This window comes from Xyrauchen texanus, chromosome 13, assembly GCF_025860055.1.
Source record: "Xyrauchen texanus isolate HMW12.3.18 chromosome 13, RBS_HiC_50CHRs, whole genome shotgun sequence".
In the NCBI taxonomy this organism is placed as follows: Eukaryota; Metazoa; Chordata; class Actinopteri; order Cypriniformes; family Catostomidae; genus Xyrauchen; species Xyrauchen texanus.
The window spans coordinates 47,061,263-47,082,033 of NC_068288.1; the positions used below are offsets into that span (position 1 = coordinate 47,061,263).

A 20,771-nucleotide genomic window follows, 5' to 3' on the forward strand; every position below is an offset into this window, starting at 1 on the left:
GTAATAAGCCCTACGTGCTTTATCAGTCAGATCTTTTATTGCAGTGTCAAATGTTCCAGAAGCTGAGATTGTCAGACCCAAATAATTATAACAGGTGACATGATTAAGAATTGTTCCCCAAGTGTAAATTTGTATTTCTTGTCAGTAAGGCGAGGTTTTTTCTGAAAGATCATGATTTTAGACTTGTCCATGTTGATGGGTAAGGCCCAGTCGCTGCTGTACTGGTCCAGAAGCGAGAGGCTGTGGTGCAGACCCTCTTCATGAGGAGACAGCATCAGAAGATCGTCAGCGTACAGGAGGCTTCTGATCTCTCTGTCCTCGAGGGTCAGACCGGGACAAGAGGACTTCTCCAGTGTTGATGCCAGTTCATTAATATAGATATTAAATAGAGTCGGGCTGAGGCTGCAGCCTTGACGGACTCCTTTAGTTTGGCTGAAATAATCAGTACGTTTGTCATTAATCTTAACCCCGCATTGGTTCCCATTGTACATGTCCTTTATGATGTCATATGTCCTTCCTCCTATTCCACTTTGGATTAGTTTTAGGAAAAGTCCATTATGCCATACCGAATCAAAGGCTTTTTTAAAATCAATGAAGCAGCCAAATATTTTCCCTTGTTTTGTTTGTTGGACGTGTTTTTGTATGAGTGTGTCTCTCTCACACACACACTCTCTCTCTCTCACACACACTCTCTCTCTCACACACACACACTCTCTCTCACACACACACTCTCTCTCTCACACACACGCACTCTCTCTCTCTCACACACACACTCTCTCTCTCACACACACTCTCTCTCTCACACACACACACTCTCTCTCTCACACACACTCTCTCTCTCACACACACGCACTCTCTCTCTCACACACACAAACACTCTCTCTCACACACACACACTCTCTCTCTCACACACACACACTCTCTCTCTCACACACACTCTCTCTCTCTCACACACACTCACTCTCTCTCACACACACTCTCTCTCTCACACACACTCTCTCTCTCACACACACACTCTCTCTCTCTCTCTCACACTCACTCTCTCTCTCACACACACACTCACTCTCTCTCACACACACTCTCTCTCTCACACACACACTCTCTCTCTCACACACACACTCTCTCTCTCTCACACACACTCACTCTCTCTCACACACACTCACTCTCTCTCACACACACTCTCTCTCTCACACACACACTCTCTCTCTCACACACACACTCACTCTCTCTCACACACACTCTCTCTCTCACACACACACACTCTCTCTCTCACACACACACACTCTCTCTCACACACACTCACTCTCTCTCACACACACTCTCTCTCTCACACACACACACTCTCACACACACACACACACTCTCTCTCTCACACACACTCACTCTCTCTCACACACACTCACTCTCTCTCACACACACTCTCTCTCTCACACACACACACTCTCTCTCTCTCACACACACTCACTCTCTCTCTCACACACACTCACTCTCTCTCACACACACTCTCTCTCTCACACACACACACTCTCTCTCTCACACACACACACACTCTCTCTCTCACACTCTCCCCTGGGCCAATCAATATAGTTCCATTGTCTAGATATCATTTTGTATAAAACACATTCTTCCTATATTTATGTACTGCTAGAGACACGATTTTATAATTCAAATCCAAAAATATCCTTTATGCTACTGCACACGGACCTGGTCTTCAAGCCATTATTAAATGCACATATATCCATCAGGGAAATCAATATTTTTCAATATGTTTGCAAATAATTGATTTTCCATTTTAGACACTTTTGAGAAAACTCCCCAAATAGCAGCTGCCAAAAGGAGATTTTTATTTGTATTGTTTTACATCATATATATTATTGCATCTAACATGCCCCAAATAATGAAAAATAATCACATCATCCCCCTTTTTCATCACTCCAAAAAATGTGCATTGAGCGTCCTCTTGTGTGCAGTCTGTGTATGTGCGCTCTGGCTCTGGCCGTGTGGATATGCCCGTTTCCAAATATGGATTCTGAGAATGTCTAGACAGCCAATGAGGAAGATCTAACACACCTATGCCATTCTATTTCCCTCATCATTACTCACCCTCATGCCATCCCAGATGTGTGTGACTTTCTTCTTTTTAGAAGAATATTTCAGCTCTGTAGGTCCATATAATGCAAGTGATGGTGACCAGAACTTTGAAGCTCTTAAAAGCACATAAAGGCAGCATAAAAGTACTCCAGTGGTCTAATCCATGTCTTCAGAAGTGATCTATTCAGTTTTGGGTGAGAACAGACCAAAATGACACAATCATGGTTTCAAGATCGATTACACTTCCTAGTAGAGTTCACAGAGTGCTAGAAAGTGTATTCAAGCTTAAAATCATGATCGCCGAGGACACTGCTTATGTCAAGGTTTATAGCAAAAAAGTACTTCAATAATGATCTGTTACACACACACACACACACCTATCATATCAATTCTGAAGACATATTTTTATGCTGCGTTTATGTGCTTTTTGGAGCTTCAAAGTTCTGGTCACCATTCACTTTCATTGTATGGACCTACAGAGCTGAAATAGTCTTCTAAAAACTTTCATTTGTGTTCTGCAGAAGAAAGTCAGTCACACATCTGGGATGTGCATGAGGGTGAGTAAATGATGACAGAATTCATTTTTGGGTGAACTGTCCCTTAATTGTTTACTTCCCAAAGATAAGTTTAGTAATGATTTATAATGATTTAAGGAAATTCATATGGATACAATGGGGATTAAGTTTAAATGTCCTTTGTCACATATTCACCCTGTATTATAACATTTGCAACATCTACAATCATGATAAAATATAGATTTTATTAATTACTTAAAATATCTATGATTCCTTTTTGCAATGTGGCCACAATGAGAATGATGCAGTAAGAATGTGCCCAATCCAGCCGACACACAATTGTTAAGTAAAGTTTCTCTTCTGGTTTTGCACTGGATAAAGTCATAATAAAGTTGTGCTCACTGATTGGCTGTTCTCCTGGTCAGACTCTCTCTCTTCCTCTCTTCCTCTCCAAACGATTGCTTCTGTCTGATACTCTTTCCTGCACAGATTATGTCTGTCTGACAGACTCGCCCTCCTCACCACCTTCCTGCACACACACAGACAGACAGACAGGTACACACACACAGATACACACAGACACGCACACACACACACACATTCACAGACAGATACACATGCACACACACACACAGGCACACAGACAGAGACACACACAGATACGCACGCAGACAGACACGCATGCACACACACACAAACAGACAGGCACACACACGCGCGCACAGACACACACACACAGACAGACAGACAGACAGACAGACACACACCGTGAAAGAAAAGTCTTTGAAGTCAGAATAATGAAAATACACTGACAGTGAGAGTTGTAAAGTTTCATTAATGTAATGGTTATTATTCCACACGTGTGTTTATCTCAGGACATTATTAAGGTTTAGTTGTTGTTTAAAACGGTGACCGCTGCCGTTAATCATATATAATGAGCATTACAGAGTGAAACAAACCTGGAGCTACTTCATAATATACTTAGAGAAAATGAACCCCTTCATTTCTCAACCAATCAGAATCAAGATTTCGGCAATCCTGTAGGACTATGTTTAATTGTAAAACATGTAAATTAATTTGAATTTTGTACTAACAAGCACATTTACACAAGCTCATTACAGACCAGTTTTACACCCAAAAATATCTGAAGGAAAATAAAACTTGTGAGTGTAGTGTGTGTAACTGTCCAGCAGGTGTCAGTGTGAGAGTGTGTGATGTGTATATATGTGTGTGTGTGTGGGAATTTTGTGTGTGTGCAAGTGTCCAGCAGGTGTCAGTGTGTATATATGTGTGTGGTGTGGTGAGTGTAGTGTGTGCATGTTTGAGTGTGAAGTTTGTGTGTGTACAAGTTTGAGAGTGTGTGTTTGTGTGTGTGTGGTTGTGTAGTGTGTATAACTGTCCAGCAGGTGTCAGTGTGTATATATGTGTGTGGTGATTGTAGTGTGTACAAGTTTGAGAGTGTGTGTGTGTGTAGTGTGGTGAGTGTGTGTATATATGTGTGAGTGTGTGTAGTGTGTGTGTGGTGAGTGTGTGTGTACCCGCGGCTGCCTGCACTGCTGGTTCTGCGACACAGTGACGTCTTGTGTTTGAGCTGTGACTTCATGATGATGTCGTGCTTGTGCTTCAGTTCCAGTAGATGAATCCTGAACTCCTCGTCCTCACACAGATCTGCACACACACACACACACACACAGTCAACTGCAAGTCTGTGTGTTTCCTGTATTATTTATATAGTATTGAATATCAAACTGATATCAGATGAGTGTTTGTACCGATGGGCGTCTCCTCCATGTGTGTTTTGGCATTTAGATTGGCACCATGAGACACGAGCAGCTCTGCCACATGAACCTGCGGAAATCATCAGTCCTTTAACACTTACTGTGAGTATCTGTAAAATGTGTTTAAATATGTCTGAAGATATTTAATACAAGTTCAGTCGACAGCATTTGCAGAATATTGTTGGTTACCTTAAAAAATAAAAGCACAAATGTGTGTTCCAGTGAGACACTCAATGCAAGTCACTGGGGTTTAATCTGTACACATTAAAATACTGTTTCACAAGTATAAACACAAGACATGAACAATATGTATGTTAACATGATTTTACTGTCATTAAATCACTCACTGACCACATCTGTGTGAACATAGAGACAATGTTACAACTCTGTTGCCATGACGACGTAATGGAGAAAACACTAAAACAGCGCTTTAAACAATTTACAGCTGAAATAATACATGAGTTTTAACAGAAGAATGAATGTAAGTGCTTTTATAAAATTATAATCTTCACATTTCTGACTTTAAACCTCCAGAAATGACCCCCATTGACTTCCATTATAAGTGTCTCACTGGAACACACATGTGTGCTTTATTAAAGAAAAGGAGGAACGAGGCGAAATTAATCACATTCAGTCGACAGCATTTGCAGCATATTGTTGTAGTGAACATGGAATATTCCACTGTTTACCTTCACTGTATATAAAAGCTTTAACAATCTGCTAAACATCTCCCGTTGTGTTCCATAGAAGAAGGAAAAAAGTTCAAAACAGTGTGTGAGTGTGTGTGTGTAAGAGAGAGAGTGTGTGTACGAGAGAGTGTGCATGTGAGAGAGAGTGTGTGTGAGAGAGAGAGAGTGTGTGTGTGAGAGAGTGTGCATGTGAGAGAGAGTGTGTGTGAGAGAGAGAGAGAGAGAGTGTGTGTGCGAGAGTGTGCATGTGAGAGAGAGTGTGTGTGAGAGAGAGAGAGAGAGAGAGTGTGTGTGTGAGAGAGAGAGAGAGAGAGTGTGTGTGCGAGAGTGTGCATGTGAGAGAGAGTGTGTGTGTGAGAGAGAGAGAGAGAGAGTGTGTGTGCGAGAGTGTGTGTGAGAGAGAGAGAGAGAGAGAGAGTGTGTGTGTGAGAGAGAGAGAGAGAGAGTGTGTGTGCGAGAGTGTGCATGTGAGAGAGAGTGTGTGTGAGAGAGAGAGAGAGAGAGTGTGTGTGCGAGAGTGTGCATGTGAGAGAGTGTGCATGTGAGAGAGAGTGTGTGTGAGAGAGAGAGTGTGTGAGAGAGAGAGTGTGTTTGTGAGTATGTGTGTGTGTGTTTGAAAGAGAGAGTGTTTGTGAGTATGTGCGTGTGTGTGTGAAAGAGAGAGTGTTTGTGAGTATGTGCGTGTGTGTGTGTGAAAGAGAGAGTGTTTGTGAGTATGTGCGTGTGTGTGTGTGAAAGAGAGAGAGTGTTTGTGAGTGTGCGTGTGTGTGTGTGAAAGAGAGAGTGTGTTTGTGAGTATGTGCGTGTGTGTGTGTGAAAGAGAGAGTGTGTTTGTGAGTATGTGCGTGTGTGTGTGAAAGAGAGAGTGTGTTTGTGAGTATGTGCGTGTGTGTGTGTTTGAAAGAGAGCGTGTGTTTGTGAGTATGTGCGTGTGTGTGTGTTTGAAAGAGAGCGTGTGTTTGTGAGTATGTGCGTGTGTGTGTGTTTGAAAGAGAGCGTGTGTTTGTGAGTATGTGCGTGTGTGTGTGTGAAAGAGAGAGTGTGTTTGTGAGTATGTGCGTGTGTGTGTGAAAGAGAGAGTGTTTGTGAGTATGTGCGTGTGTGTGTGTGAAAGAGAGAGAGTGTTTGTGAGTGTGCGTGTGTGTGTGAAAGAGAGAGTGTGAGTATGTGCATGTGTGTTTGAAAGAGAGAGTGTTTGTGAGTATGTGCGTGTGTGTGTGTGAAAGAGAGAGTGTGTTTGTGAGTATGTGCGTGTGTGTTTGAAAGAGAGAGAGTGTTTGTGAGTGTGCGTGTGTGTGTGTGAAAGAGAGAGTGTGTTTGTGAGTATGTGCGTGTGTGTTTGAAAGAGAGAGAGTGTTTGTGAGTATGTGCGTGTGTGTTTGAAAGAGAGAGTGTTTGTGAGTATGTGCGTGTGTGTGTGTGAAAGAGAGAGTGTGTTTGTGAGTATGTGCGTGTGTGTTTGAAAGAGAGCGTGTGTTTGTGAGTATGTGCGTGTGTGTGTGTGAAAGAGAGAGTGTTTGTGAGTATGTGCGTGTGTGTGTGTGAAAGAGAGAGTGTGTTTGTGAGTATGTGCGTGTGTGTTTGAAAGAGAGCGTGTGTTTGTGAGTATGTGCGTGTGTGTGAAAGAGAGAGTGTTTGTGAGTATGTGCGTGTGTGTGTGTGAAAGAGAGAGTGTTTGTGAGTATGTGCGTGTGTGTGTGTGAAAGAGAGAGTGTTTGTGAGTGAGAGAGTGTGTGTGTGTGTGTGAAAGAGAGTGTGTGCATGTGAGAGTGTTTGTGAGTATGTGCGTGTGTGTGTGTGTGTGAAAGAGAGAGAGTGTTTGTGAGTGCATGTGTGTGAGTGAGAGTGCGTGTGTGTGTGTGTGTGTGTGTGAAAGAGTGTGCATGTGAGAGTGTTTGTGTGTGTGAGAGAGTGTGTGCATGTGAGAGTGTGTGTGTGAAAGAGAGAGTGTGTGTGTGTGTGTGAAAGAAAGAGTGTGTGTTTGTGAGTGCGTGTGTGTATGTTTGTGAGTGTGTGTGTGAAAGAGAGAGTGTGTGTGAGTGCGTGTGTGCGTGAAAGAGAGAGAGTGTGTGTGTGAAAGAGAGAGAGTGTGTGTGTGAAAGACAGAGAGTGTGTGTTTGTGAGTGCGTGTGTGCGTGAAAGAGAGAGAGTGTGTGTGTGAAAGACAGAGAGTGTGTGTGTGTGAAAGACAGAGAGTGTGTGTTTGTGAGTGCGTGTGTAAGAGAGACTGTGTGCGTGTGAGAGAGAGAGTGAATGTGTGTGTACCTGTCCCCAGCATGCAGCCGCGTGTAACGGTTGCCACCCATCAGCATCTCTGAGGTCAGTTCTGGCTCAGCCCTCTAACAGCAGCTCTGCGGCCTGTGCGTAACCGTTAGCACGACGACATGAAGCTGCAGAAACATCAAACACAATAAACATGATCTTTATCACAATGAACATAATAATTCCACATCCCACAGAGAATATCATCATTAAACATGATTCTAATATTATGCTAGTCATAATTTGTGTTCTATGGTGTGCTTGTGTAGGCCCTACATAAAGCAAGTCTAAATAAATGAGCGTACCAGTGTAGCTGCCCTGCAGTCGTGGTTTGTTGATGTCCGCTCCGTCCTGCAGGATGTTCTGAATATCTCCCAGCATCCTCCTCTCCACCGCCAGCGTCTCATTGATCATCTCCCTGCGTGATGCCTGTCATTCACGCCAATCATACAATACAGCTGTCAATCAAACAGCTCTCAATCAAATCCTGATTGGGAGGCAAGCGCCAGTACAAGGTTACAGTACGATCTCAGAGAATCGGCTCACCTCGAGTGGCCATGGCGGTCTCTATGATGTCAAGCGTGGGGTCATCCTCACAGAGGTCATAGGGCATGTTGCCATCAGAGTTCACAGCTAACAGGTCTGCACCACTGCTGGAGAGACACGACTACACTTTATTTATGAACGTAACCTCTCTCTCATCTAAATAGAGACCTAGCTTTATAGTAAATATAATTAGACTTTGACTGTTTTATATAGAGTAACCCTAACCTGACCATATTAACATTATGACATCATCGAGTCATGCAGTGCCATCTTTAAATCAACGGTGAAGTGCTACAGGAAACACAACCGTGTTCATCAGCCCCTTATTACTCGCCCAAAGCGCTTGTGAGGAAAGTATGGTTTGACATTCAGCTGTTTTGCACGAAGGAGAAGAGAAGATAGGCGGAACCCATTAAATGCACGGCGGGACGAGGAAAGACTATTTATTTTGTAATATGAAAAACATGTAAAACGGCTGCACTGCTCAACATGTGCACTAGAGGGCGCCCTGCAATCGCACATCGCTGACTGAAGCTTTAACGGTTTTGTAATCGTGTGTTAAGGTCACAACACAATTTAATTCTTAATTCAATCAATCATGCAGCCTTAATGGATCCCATTTGGAGGTCAAAGTTCATGTTTCAGAATGTTTTGGTTGATTTTCCCCTCATCAGATACAGTAAGTGCAACTTCTACAACCATCACGCCAGCAACATCTGTACAAAGTAATTAAAGGGACGGTTCACCCAAAAATGAACATGTGCTGATCATTTACTCCCTCACAGGCCATCTGAGATATATCGGACTTTCTTTCTTCATCAAAACAGAATTTAAGATTTTTAGGATTTCATTTCAGGCCTCCTTTAAACAATGCAAGTGAATGTACTAGGTCCAAAATGCATATTTGGGGTGCACCACAATAAGCCACACGACTCCAGTCCACAAAGTTCCTCTGACCTGTATATAACAATACTTTAACTACAAATGTTCACTTCTGTACATCTCTGTGACGCCAGTCAGAGGTGAGGTCACGGGTCACGTGGAGACAGGAAGCGCATCATTGTTTACAAGAGGAGCAGCGCTGTACAAAGTTTCATTGTCGCTGCTGTAGATCTGTATAAGTGTGATGTTTGGCGTGTCTCCTGGAAGCTTCAACCTCCACAAACCCCAAAGAAAATGCACGCCGATTTGAGCTGCGATTATGATGTTTTCCACATGTTCAACTGTAAAATGGCTGCTGGGGTTTTCACACTTGAACCCTCTTAAAAAGAACCAAACTGAGACATTTTTTCAGTTCAACCACAAACAAATAAATATATAAACAGTGAAACAAAGTCTTCTTCATATCCAAACGTTACCGTCCACCATGTGCATGTTTTTGTCCATTTTGAGACTGGATCTCAGCACAATAATCATCATCATTAGTTTTTGAAACAGTCAACTTGAATATTAGTGACGCTCCAATCAGGATTTTAACATCCGACACGATCTCCAATTTTCATCTCATCAATCGATATGGATCATTTAACTTTTATTATCAGCAGCTCTGTCAAAACTGGTTATATGTAAACGTTCTGCTCAATATCACTGTTAACTACATTTCCCTGTTGCTAAAACCAGTCGTTGCCTAGTGTTGCTGTCAGTCAATAATTCAGTATACACAAAATATAAATGTTACTCTTTATTCTAGGGCTTAACTAGTAGGCTTATACAAACTATTGTTTACTGTATATAAGATAGTCCTAAAGAATGAGGCTTAATGTCAAACTCAAGTTGAACTGATGACCCATTGGTGTATTTACATTTAAAGTGAACATATTGGATAGTTTGTCACCATTTAATTACATTACTTTTATTCATTATTTTATTATATTTAATTTAGAAATGCACTATATTATAGTAACTAAATATTTGATATGGATTTATTATATGTACTTTCCTTCCTTTTCATTGTGTTGGATGTTGGTAATATTAGTTCCGCTTTCACTTGTTTCCGCGGGGACTGTAATAAGTGCGACACGCTGTCTCGTGAGACGTAAACAAATGACGGGAGAATGAAGAGATGTTTCTGGACTCTACAGGTGTTTCTGTTAATGCTGTTTGCTCTGCAATCATTTAATAAAGATGTTTGAATTATACCCATCTTATATTCTGCGACATTATTATGATACATTTGCCTTACGGAGACGGAGATGCTGCTACCGCAGATAATAATAAAACCGCTTCACGCTGGACGCGCCAGTTTAGTGTAAATAAAGTGTTTAGCGCACGTAAAGAAACCGAACTCAGATCACTTCTGTTACTCTATGCACGAGATTGAGTTGTTGGAGCACAGAACCGATCTGAAAACACAGTAATAATGCGCTAACTTAATATAGACTGCAGCGCAAATGAACTCACAAGGGAGCAGAATATTTATTTCATTAAATCGCAGCCCTTCCGGTTTAAGGTCATATCGCGGTTTCGATTTTATTTCGATAAATTTTCCGGCCTAATGTATGTCGTTGGCATTAATGGCCAAAATGATAAAAAAAAAAAAATGAAAAGACAAAAATCTCCTGAAGGTCGCACAAGGGTTAAATTCACAGTTTTTAGAGAGTTTGGTCTCCAAAAAAAAAATGATATTATCACACGACTCTATCGGTGTCTAGATGTAATGACCCGTAGACCCATTATTATTCCAGTCAAAATGTTGCTGTAAAAATCAGTGATAGTTGTAACTAATCAATGCTGGCAAGTGATCACGGTATAAGCGGGATAACCCACGGCTACGTAGTACGTTAAACGATTTTAATGCACTCGCCTTGTGTCAGGTGGTTCTTTGCCTCCATGTTGTGCATTAAAATAGTTTAACACACACTTAGTGGATTATCACACACACACACTTACTGCTGTATGAGGATCTTGACGAGTCCCGTGTGTCCGCGAGGTGGCAGCAGCGTGCAGCGGCCCAGAGCTCGTTATCTTGAGCGCTTACAGTCGCTCCGTGAGCCAGTAAGATCCGCACCATGTCTTCATAGTTATCAATACAACACTGACACGAGAGAGAGAGAGAGAGACATGAGATTACATTACACTGTTGACAGCTCAAAATCTTGACAAATACACCAGACGGGTGTGACAAGAGCTTCTTTTATTGCTGATCTGTCTGATGTCTTCAGATGTTTTATGTGTTGCTTTTAAGTTGCTCTGTCTAGTTAAAATAATACCCTTATTAAAAATATCTCTCAAAACCTGATCTGTTCCATTAAAGGGACAGTACACCCAAAAATGAAAATTCTCTCATCATTTACTCACCCTCATGTCATCCCAGATTTGTATGGCTTGCTTTCTTCTGCAGAATATTTCAGCTCTGTTGGTCCATACAATGCAAGTGAATGGTGACCAGAACTTTAAAGCTCCATAAAGGCAGGATAAAAGTAATCCAGTGGTTTAACCCATGTCTTCAGAAGGAATATGATAGGTGTGGGTGAGAAACAGATCAATATTTAAGTTATTTTGTACTATAAATGTACACTTTCACTTTTACAGCCTATCACATCACTTCTGAAGACATGGATTAAACCACTGAGTCGAATGGAGTACTTTCATGCTGCATTTATGTGCTTATTGGAGCTTCTGAGTTTCAGTCACCATTCACTTGCATTGTGTGGACCAACAGAGCTGAAATATTCTTCTAAAAATCTTAATTTGTGTTCTGCAGAAGAAAGAAAGTCACACACATCTGGGATGACATGAGGGTGAGTAAATAATGTGTATTTTCAGTTGTGGGTGCACTGCCCCTAGAAGTAAATAAACAGTTTTTGAGCAAGAGCTCATCTGGTTTGAACATCCCCTAATACTACTTAATGTCTCGTGTACAGCTGCTGTCCAATTCTGACCAATCACATTGCAAGTTAGCTTAAACTCACTGTAACCGATAAGAATATGAAAAATGAAACATTTAGAAACAGGCGTTTTTAAGTGCTCGTGCATATTTGAACTGTGTGAATATAACAAGTTGTGAACATGAATCTGTGCGTTCAGTTCTTTACATCTACAGCTCGTTGACTTGATTGTCAATCATTGCATTAAAGTTATCAAATGAAGGATGTGTTTGAGTAACTGCAGCGAGTCTTTAATAGGAGCACATTCATTAGTCAGTAAATATAATCAAGAGGACCTGCAGGAGACCAGCACAACAGTGGGGACAATCCCACTCAAACATACACATAAAAGCAGAACAACATTTCACAAGCCCATAATGACACAGTCAATGATTTACTGTTTATCACTCAATGTGTTTGTGTTTATTTTACAGCTTCTGTTCCCACAAAACATGAGAAAATCCCTTCAGATTTAACCATCACACACTGACAAAGAGAGGATCTGTTCACACACACACACCAGACTTTCCGCTAGAAAAAAGGTCTCGTTTTACAGACATTTTGATGATATGCCGGTCAAATATATCAGCCTCTTAATTAGTCAAGTTGAGGAAAACTGGAGGCAGACTATGTAACTTAAAAAATGACATAATCAGGCCGTATAGAATGCAACATATTATTATTAGCTTAACTTTCAAATAGACGAAAAAAATACATGAGCGTCCGATTGACGTCAATCAACGCTAATTGTTTTTTTACTGTGGTTTCACACACATTCACTTTTTGAAACATTGAGGCACGGATGTACCTAATACAAATAAATAAAACATCTCCAGTTAACTAGCAGACCATTCATTTAGTCCGTTATTAAATAAGAGATCTAGCGCTAAAATCTGTTGTTTTTGAAATCAAGCTGAGCTTCGTGTCCGCTGCTATCAGTTGCATGGAGGACGGCTGCGCGAGTTGCGCAATCTTCACTAGGACGCAGCGTTTCAATCTATCGCCGTTCGGAGACTCTCTATTAATTCGGTGAAATCACAAAATAAAATGCACACAAACGTGTCCCTGCTTGATATAGACTGTAACCATGCACTGATGAACATAGGCTATTCAGTTTTGATGATAGAGAAAAAAACTGCACGCTAATGCGCGGTTTAGAAGCACTGATCTATCTATAATGAGATGTTCCTGATTCACCATCGTCTGGCCTCTGAAAAAGCTTTTAAAGCTAGTCTGCCTGGGCCTGGCCATATTTGAAGCGTCTCACTCAATGGTTCGTTGTTTAGGTCTATATTGCAGCCGTTTTAGGTGTGCGCTTTATCTGAAATGCAGCATGCGATGTTGTTTCATAACTTTCAAACGATAGAGCCTGTTCCTTTATAACATAGCAAAGAGATCGGTGTATTTTTGCTTTATACATTTTAGGCTTATTCTCAAATTCAGATTGTGTTAGGGGACGGGATTATTAGGCAATTTTAATCGGACAATTTGACCGAGAGATTTAATTTTGTCGGACATTGAATTTTTTTACCGGCCAATGTCCGGTAATTACCGGACAACGGAAACCCTGACACACACACACACACACACACACACACACACACACAGTCATCTGTTTGTCTTGTGTTTAATCCGGCAGAACGTGTGTGAGGGCGTCTGACAGAGAAATGGATGGAAAAATGGAAACAGAGACAAAGAAACTCTTTCATCAGTTCTGCAGCTTTACAGCAGCAACATTGTTACTGAACACACACACAAACACACACTTACTCATACACAAACACACACACACATACTCACACACACACATACTCACACACACACACCGACTCACACACATACACACACACACACACATACACACACACACCGACTCACACACACACATACTCACACACACACACCGACTCACACACATACACACACACACACACACTCACACACACACACCGACTCACACACACACACACACCGACTCACACACACACAGACACACAATTTCACTCTGCTCTGATTGGTCCGTTCTAAAGCATTCATTCTAAACTCCTCCTTTCAGTGAGCATACTCTGCTCTGATTGGTCAAATGTCTCAGTCTGCTGTGATTGGTCTACTGCTTAGTGTAGTGTTTGAGGGCGGGCAAAGCTGTTCATGAGCAGCCAATGAAGACCAGAGGCGGGTTTTTGTTACCAAATTAGGCAGGTTACTACAGGAAGTACGTCTGGAATTACTAACGGCTCGTTTCAGGTGTTCAGAATTGGTTCTTTCTTTTGGGAGTCAAAAACTTTAAGATGGAAAAATATTCAGCTTCAATCAGAGTTTTCAGAATAGTGTAAAAATAAAAAAATTTTTTAAGAATGTATTTAATCATTTAACTGCTTTACTGAACCCCATTATTATGTTTATGTGATGTTTGCTTTATTACATGATTATGTTAATGAGGTTAATGAGCTGTGATAAGTGATGTCATACACAAGAGTGTGTAAAATAACCGAGTGAGTGTTTATCTGATCGTCTCTCCATCAGCTGAGCTGAAGTGAACATTAGACAAGCGATGATGATGTATCGAGTCACACTCATTAAGATCAGATCAAAGCTCGTTTAATATCAGTTAATGTATCAATAATAATCAGCGAGGACATGTGGACAGATATAGAGTGATATAATGATGTGTTTGGTTAATGAGTGTCAAACTGAGATGAAACATCAATGTCTGACCTTCATCAGCACCAGATGAATCTATAAGAGACGTGTGATTCAGTTAATGAGCGTCTGAGAGTCATTCTGAGCTCTGAAACAAGACGAACATTTGAGAAGGGAAGTCAGTCGTGTCTTAGACAACTTTCAGCTCTGATAACATTTCAGTTTTTAGTATTAATTTCAGCGATTTAATAGAAAAACCAGCTCCACGCTTCCATGGTAACTGAGCTGTATATGACTGTAAACACATTATTAAACACATTAAAGTGAACATAAACACTTTTACTCTGTTTACTCCAGCTCACATATCAGTTATCTTTATAAACATCATTTTAAAACCATAAAGAGACTTTGCAAACTTTCAGCGCAAGTAAATAAATGGATCATGAAGTCGTCGCTCTCGATCTACAAACACGCTTGCCTTTGATGCAGCGTTCATTTAAAATTCATGAAGTGGGTTTAAAAGCTGTAAAATCTGCTTCACCCTTTTCTCTCTCGCTCTCTCTTTCTTTCTCTCTCTCTGTCTCTCTCGCTCCCTTTCTCTCTCTCTCTCTCTCTCTCTCTCGTGCGCTCTCTGGGCCTGTTCTGATCTTCAAACAGTAAAACCTGCTCAAAGAGAGAGCGACAGAGAGACAGACACAAGCAAATGGAGCAGATGCATCCTCAATGAAATGCTGAAGAACACACAGCACACATTACATTTACATTTACATTTACATTTATGCATTTGGCAGAAGCTTTTATCCAAAGCGACTTACAGTGCACTTATTACAGGGACAATCCCCCCGGAGCAACCTGGAGTTAAGTGTCTTACTCAAGGACACAATGGTGGTGACTGTGGGGATCAAACCAGCAACCTCCTGAGTACCAATGTATTATACAGTGCACTTATTACAGGGACAATCCCCCCGGAGCAACCTGGAGTTAAGTGTCTTACTCAAGGACACAATGGTGGTGACTGTGGGGACCAAACCAGCAACCTTCTGAGTACCAATGTATTATACAGAGCACTTATTACAGGGACAATCCCCCCGGAGCAACCTGGAGTTAAGTGTCTTACTCAAGGGCCCAACAGTGGCATCTTGGTGGTGCTGGGGCTTGAACCCCCGACCTTCTGGTCAGTAACCCTGAGCCTCAACCACTGAGCCACCACTGCCCACATTAAGATTACTGAAACTGTTCAACTTGGTTCTGAGTGTTGGTCATTTGGAATAGAGGACTCATAACACCCATATTCAAGAGTGGAGACAAATCAGACCCCAACAATTACAGAGGCATCTGTGTGAGCAGTAATCTGGGGAAGATGTTCTGCAGCATCATCAACACAAGACTGCGTTCACTTCCTTACCCAAAATAAAACTCCTAGAACAATCCGCAGCTCCTGGCCTCACACTACATGACTCCAGTATAAAGTTCCTGCTGTATGCAGATGATCTGGTCCTGCTGTCTCCAACAGAAGAGGGTCTACAGCAGAACCTGGACCTCCTGCATCAGTTCTGTCAGACCTGGGCCCTGACCATTAACCCAACTAAAACCAAAGTACTAACGTTCCAGAAAAGACCCAGATGTCAGGGAAAGAGACACAATTTCACCCTTGGTACGACCAAAATTGATCATAGCACAAACTACACATACCTCGGGCTGAAATTCAGTGCAAACGGAAACCTCAACTTGGCCGTGAATGAACTGAAAGCGAAAGCAAGAAGGTTCTTCTACGCCATTAAAAAATCTATCCAATCTGAAATACCAATCAGAATCTGGCTCAACATATTCCAGTCAGTCATTGAACCTGTTGCACTATATGGCAGTGAAGTTTGGGGTCCTCTCCTAAATCAACAATTTGACAAATGGGACAGAAATCCAATTGAAGCCCTGCATACAGAGTTCTGTAAGAGTGTCCTGAGAGTACAGAGGAACACACCGAACAATGCATGCAGGGCAGAATTAGGCCAATACCCTCTATTAATCCACATTGAGAAACGAGCCATCAAATTTTGGAAACATCTAAAAATGAGTGACCCCAACTCTTATCATTTTAAAGCCCTTAAAAATCATGAAGTGAACGCTGAGAAGAGTCCCATCATCCAGCTGGTCCTGAGGCTCCACAGACAAACACAACTAACAATAATCAGCCTCAGGACACGGACACCCTCATCCACACAATCCGGCCCAAACACATGATCAACACACAACAAGAAGGAAGAGTCGACCAAACAGTGATACACCCATTTACACACACACACACACACACACTCTCTCACACATACACACACACACACACACACACACTCCAACAGACACACACACACATCCTGAAGAAAGACAGATCTATTGAATGTTTATGCTCACAGTAAATGACAGGTTAGAGGAGGGCTGGATTTGCACCGGGGGTAAATGTTCTGGTGTTTCTCACGGCTGTCTATAAAAATCAAGACATGTGATCTCAAAAAGGAACTGCTCATTTGATAAGACAACACACGCCTCTCTCCTCTTTTATCCACGTCTTATTCCTCTCACTGCTGCACTCCAGATGAACTCATGAATTACAGCTGAATTATACAGAAGAGATGGAGTCCACAGGCCTAGATAATGCGCCTTTGAGTGACTCCAGTCAGGTCTCCTTAGCAACCAAATTGGCCGGTTGCTAGGGAGGGTAGAGTCACATGGGGTAACCTCCTCGTGGTCGCTATAATGTGGTTCTCGCTCTCGGTGGGGTGTGTGGTGAGTGACTCCAGTCAGGTCTCCTTAGCAACCAAATTGGCCCGGTTGCTAGGGAGGGTAGATTCACATGGGGTAACCTCCTCATGGTCACTATAATGTGGTTCTCGCTCTCGGTGGGGCGTGTGGTGAGTTGTGCGTGGATGCCGCGAGAATAGCATGAAGCCTCCACACACGCTATATCTCCATGGTAACACGCTCAACAAGTCACGTGATAAGATGCGCGGATAAAAATATTTGATTAACGCATTGTATCACTTATACTTGACTCAACTATGCAAAATAAAGCTGTAGCTCGTTCCTTTGTGCATGTAAATGTACAGACCGTTGCAGTTTCAGGTGTCTTGTTGGTACTGCTGATATCACACAGGATTTCCCTCATACTGTGTGTCTGGATCTGAGCATTGAATATTAATGTCTTGACTACAGTTGACCTTTGACAGGTGTTCTCAGTTACCTGTCCATCAGCCGCTGCTCATTTACTACAGTATCTTTGAGGAAACAGTCTGCTTTACCCACTTAATGTGATTAGTTCATATGATAGTCAAACAAATGACCACGTAATGAAGCCAGATATAGTCAAACGACTATTTAATCAACGTATAGCTCAATTTATTAGTCTGAGGAAAAAATATCTCCATGAAGAACAGCATAATCTCACAACCAGAGATTATGCTCTTCTGATAATCTGATGGGATTTAAATGCAAGCAAATCCATTTTTCATGCAGGGAAGAGCTGCATGGATGGGTGCGGTGCATGAACTGTGTTTTCCCTGAGAGAGCTGATTGTTGGGTAGGGTTTCCATTCAATTGCATATTTTTCATCTTTTTTTTCCAGACAATGACGGCACACCCAGTGTTCACAGGCTTTTAGACAAGAGAACAGACATGCATTTGAGCGCCGCTGTCATTTTCTGCTGCTTTCAGACACTGGAGAACAAGTCCTCAACCACAGAGAGGCAAATTAGACATTTCGAGGTCACCAGCACTGGCAGTTTTTAACAATCAGAGCAGCGGGTGGTGTTTTAACGGCTTGTTCAGAGACGTGTTCAGTCGTAGGGGTAACCCGATTTCACATGACAGATGATTAAACATGTTTTATAAGGTCACTTGCCATTCACATGTGCTAGCAAAACAAACCCTTTCCGTTTAATATTTAGCAAGAACCAGAAATAAAGTATAAAGCACTGGTTCTTGGGTTAAAATGCCATTGCCAGATGAGTTACTGGATTGACTTGACCTTTTAAAAATCCCCTCCAAGAGTTCATTGGCGAACTTCAAAAGAGTGATTTCAATCCCATCCAAACGCATTAGATCTAAAAAAGCCTATTCAATCTCATTCTGTACCAATTAGGTGAATTCAATAGCATTTAGTCACATTAGATGCATAAAAGCCTATAGAATCGCAATTGGGTAAATAAGATTAAAAATAGCCTATTAAATTTCAATCAGTTGCATTAGATGCAAAAAAGCCTATTCAATTGCATTAGATGCAAAACACGCAATATACTCTGAATCAGTTGCATTAGATGCAAAAAAGCCTATTCAATTGCATCTGATCGCATTAGATGCAAAACACGCAATATACACTCAACCAGATGCATTAGATGCAAAAAAGCCTATAGAATCTCAATTGGGTACATAAGATTAAAAATAGCCTATTAAATTTCAATCAGTTGCATTAGATGCAAAAAAAGTGTACTAGACAACATCAGATCACATCCTCGCACACATCTGTACACACGCCTTACCTTCATCTGGATCGTTTCTGCAGAGGCCTCCAACAAAGCAACACTTGCCGCAAAGCGAAACCCTTTTACGGTTCTCTCGCGATGTTCCCATGGTTACCATTGAGCGCTGTTTGTCATTCTTGCGCTTCTTGTTTTGCATCTCCTCAGTGAGCGGCCCATCGCTTGAGCTGCTGCGTGCGGCGTTTCTGAGCGGCTCGGAGGCGTTCGAGGCTGGGCACCTTATCCAGCTGCTGCAGCTCCGTCAGCAGCTCCAGGTGATTGGACATGATGGGCTGCAGGTGGAACGGCCGAGAGGAATGATGATAATGATGATGGTGAAGTGGTGAATCTAGCAGGGACTACACCTCCCTGTCAAACCTCCACGCTTCATTCCTCCACCTACAGAAACAGACAGATTGAGCATCAAGGCTCATTCACACTCCACGGCGATATCAAGCAGCACTCCAGACATTCACCGACTTCAATGCAAATAAAAGTCATCCGATAATACAGCTTTCATTCAACCTTTTGACTTAAAACAAGACATCTGATCAATTTCTGTGTGATAAACACGTGTTTCTTTAACTTCTTGCAATTTCATGTCCTATGGGTTGATTTTTATTAAACATATGAGATCAACTTTTCCCATTTTGTTATATGAAAAGAAATTAAAAGCTTGTGTGCCTGAAGCTGTGAGTCTGTGTGAGGTTTCTTCATATGTGACATGATTATACAAAAAAAAACTATAAAATTTTAATCAGTTGCATCTGATCGCATTAGATGCAAAACACTAAATTTACTCTCAATCAGTTGCATTAGATGCAAAAAATCTTATTCAATTGCATATGATCGCATTAGATGCAAAACCCATAATATACTCTCAATCAGATGCATTAGATGCATAAAAGCCTATAGAATCTCAATTGGGTACATAAGATTAAAAATAGCCTATTAAATTTCAATCAGTTGCATTAGATGCAAAAAGCTTATTCAATTGCATATGATCGCATTAGATGCAAAACCCACAATATACTCTCAATCAGTTGCATTACATGCAAAAAGCGTATTCAATTGCATCTGATTGCATTAAATGCAAAACACTAAATTTACTCTCAATCAGTTGCATTAGATGCAAAAAATCTTATTCAATTGCATATGATCGCATTACATGCAAAACCCGCAATATACACTCAACCAGATGCATTAGATGCATAAAAGCCTATAGAATCTCAATTGGGTACATAAGATTAAAAATAGCCTATTAAATTTCAATCAGTTGCATCTGATCGCATTAGATGCAAAACACAAAATTTACTCTCAATCAGTTGCATTAGATGCAAAAATCGTATTCAATTGCATATGAACGCATTAGATGCAAAACCCGCAATATACACTCAACCAGATGCATTAGATGCATAAAAGCCTATAGAATCTCAATTGGGTACATAAGATTAAAAATAGCTTATTAAATTTCAATCAGTTGCATTAGATGCAAAAAAGCCTATTCAATTGCATATGATCGCATTAGATGCAAAACACGCAATTTACTCTCAATCAGTTGCATTAGATGCAAAAAAGCCTATTCAATTGCATCTGATCGCATTAGATGCAAAACACGCAATTTACTCTCAATCAGTTGCATTAGATGCAAAAAAGCTTATTCAATTGCATCTGATCACATTAGATGCAAAACACGCAATTTACTCTCAATCAGTTGCATTAGATGCAAAAAAGCTTATTCAATTGCATCTGATCGCATTAGATGCAAAACACGCAATTTACTCTCAATCAGTTGCATTAGATGCAAAAAAGCCTATTCAATTGCATCTGATCGCATTAATGCAAAACACGCAATTTACTCTCAATCAGTTGCATTAGA

General features: G+C 41.2%; 1 pseudogene; it reads right to left on the reverse strand.

The window, feature by feature from the left end:
* Positions 1-18,919, reverse strand: part of LOC127653790 (protein phosphatase 1 regulatory inhibitor subunit 16B-like) — a 25,198-nt pseudogene extending 6,279 nt beyond the window's left edge.
* Between the last annotated feature and the right edge of the window lie 1,852 nt (positions 18,920-20,771).